Here is a 2,466-nt window from a genome sequence, read left to right on the forward strand (position 1 = left end):
CAAAATGAGGAACTCGGCAGGCCAGGTAGCATCTACGGAAAAAGCTTAAATTTCAGGACAGGGCCCCTCATCAGGACTGGAAAGAAAGAGGAGGTCGCAGTCAGAAGGTGGGGAGGAAGTACAAGGTGGTAGGTGATAGGTGAAATTGGGAGAGTGGGGGAAGGAGGTTGGTAAAGAGCTGGGAAGTTGATTGCTGAAAGAGATAAAGGGCAGCGGGGTGGGGGAGGGGGGACCTGACAGGAGAGGACAGAAGGCCATGGAAGAAAGGGAGTAGGAGGAGCACCAGAGGGAGATGATGAGAAAGTGAGGAGATAAGGTGAGAGAGGGAAAGAGGAATGGTGACGGAGAGAGGGAGCGGGGCACTTACTGGAAATTAGAGAAATCGATGTTCATGCCATCAAGTTGGAGGCTATCCAGATGGAATATAAAGTGTTGCTCCTCAAACCTGAGTGTGGCCTCATTGCGCAGAAGGGGAGGTCACGGACTGACATGTCAGAACGGGAATGGGAAGTAGAATTGAAATGGGTCGTCACCAGGAGATGAACTTTTTCTGGTGGACAGAGCATAAGGGCTTAGCAAAGCGGTCTCCCAATCTATGTCAGGTCACTCCGATAAACAGGAGGCCACACTGGGAGCACCGGAGACAGTAGATGACCGCAACAGACTCACAGGTGAAGTGTTGCCTCACCTGGAAGGACTGTCTGCGGCCCTGAATGGTAGTGAGGGAGGAAGTGTAAGGGCAGGTGTAGCAGTTATTCTGCTTGAAGGATAAGTACCAGGAGGGAGATCAATGGAGGGACAAGTGGAGAAAGGAGTTGTGTAGGGAGCATAATAGGAGAAAGTAATGAGTTGCACCAATGCACGTAGCAGGATCTGGGTGAATAAACAACATTGCTTATTATTCTTATTATTGCTATTACTATTATTAGCTTTATTTGTTACATGTACATCAAAGCACACAGTGAAATGTGCAGTTTGCATCAAGTCAAATCAGTGAGGATTGTGCTGGGCAGCCCGCTAGAGTTGCCACGCATCCTGTGCCACCATAGCATGCCCACAACTCACTAATCCTAACCGTATATCTTTGTAGGGTGGGAGGAAACCCGAGCACCCGGAGGAAACCCACGTGGTCACGGGGAGTACGTACAAACGCCTTATGGGCAGTGGCGGGAATTGAACCTCGACTGGTAATCGCAGGTTGGCACTGTAAAGCAATGCAGTAATTGCTATGCCACGTGGTCAGATGCCACTAAGTAGATAGCAATGTCTTAACCCCTTGTATCTGCAAAGACACTAGGGCTCCTTCCATCCTCATCAACGTGAATGCTAGCATTCTCTTCTTTCTGACTGATCACTAGTGCGGGTTGTGAACTGAATCTATAATTGCAGACTGTTGTTCGGTTGGTGAACATCTCATCTTCAACCATGGGAGCAGCTGTGTCCCTTCATTGGCACAGAAGAATATCTTTCCCTAAGCTTTCACTGCCCCCAGCAGTATATAGGGAAGCATCATTAAAGCACAGTGCTGCTTTTGGATGCCCTAAAATGCACCGGCAAAATCCTTTCTCTCTTACTCTTTCAAATTCAGCTTTTCAATTGGCCATTCAGGTCACAGAGTTGAGATTATGTCATCTGGGTCCTACTTGTCCACAGACAATGCACTGAGCGTCAGCATTGGCAGTGAAATGATAATGAGCTGGCTGAGTTAAAACACCAGTAATGGATGTGCTGAGATTACATCCTGGTTTTCTCATGCAATACCAGATTCTTCCCCCACACATCACATCACCCTCCCACACATCTAACAAACCGACATTAAAAATGGTACCTTAAGACCAGTTAATGTGCCTTTCTGCAAAAGTTGCTGTCAAACAATGAACTTGCATGAGTATATTGTATCCTGTGCTATGTTTGTAATTAGTAGCAAAGTGAATAGGTTGAGTGTGATATCATGCTGAGGCAGCACTATTTATAAACTCGAAGCTCATGTAAGGTTAGCGCAGTCTCATATGACCTTCACAAGCTCTGATCTATGCAAATGTTTATTTCTGGCAACCAGCATTGATCTTCCTCACAAACCAGTTAAAAACTTGTTAAAACATTCCCAGGGCTTGATGTGAAGAGCAGACAAGTCCCTTCCATACCCAAAACAAAGGACAAGCCTATATTTAGCTAACAAAAACCAGCAGATACGCACACAGCTTTTGGAGCCCTTTTACGTAAAGCAGTTTGCCAAAAATATAATCTTCCAGTTTTAAAAGCTTTTCAACATTTATGAAGAAAATCAGTAAATTACTGAGGGATTATTATCACCAGACAAACCTAAAATAACGAGGTGCCAGTTTAGTGAAGCTGTAACATGGCACAAACTAAATGCTAAAAAACACAGGCGGCAGGAAGCAGACAGAATTAAGCGATTGATGAGCAATGGATCAAATTCAACTCTCTTGTCTTACTACACGGTAA

General features: G+C 45.4%; 1 non-coding gene across 1 annotated transcript; it reads right to left on the minus strand.

Moving 5' to 3' along the window:
• Nucleotides 1–1,227: 1,227 nt before the first annotated feature.
• LOC132378187 (U6atac minor spliceosomal RNA) lies at nt 1,228–1,353 on the minus strand. The gene has a single exon (XR_009506916.1). It is a non-coding gene; the product is annotated as a U6atac minor spliceosomal RNA (small nuclear RNA).
• Between the last annotated feature and the right edge of the window lie 1,113 nt (nt 1,354–2,466).

This window comes from Hypanus sabinus, chromosome 19, assembly GCF_030144855.1.
Source record: "Hypanus sabinus isolate sHypSab1 chromosome 19, sHypSab1.hap1, whole genome shotgun sequence".
NCBI lineage: Eukaryota > Metazoa > Chordata > Chondrichthyes > Myliobatiformes > Dasyatidae > Hypanus > Hypanus sabinus.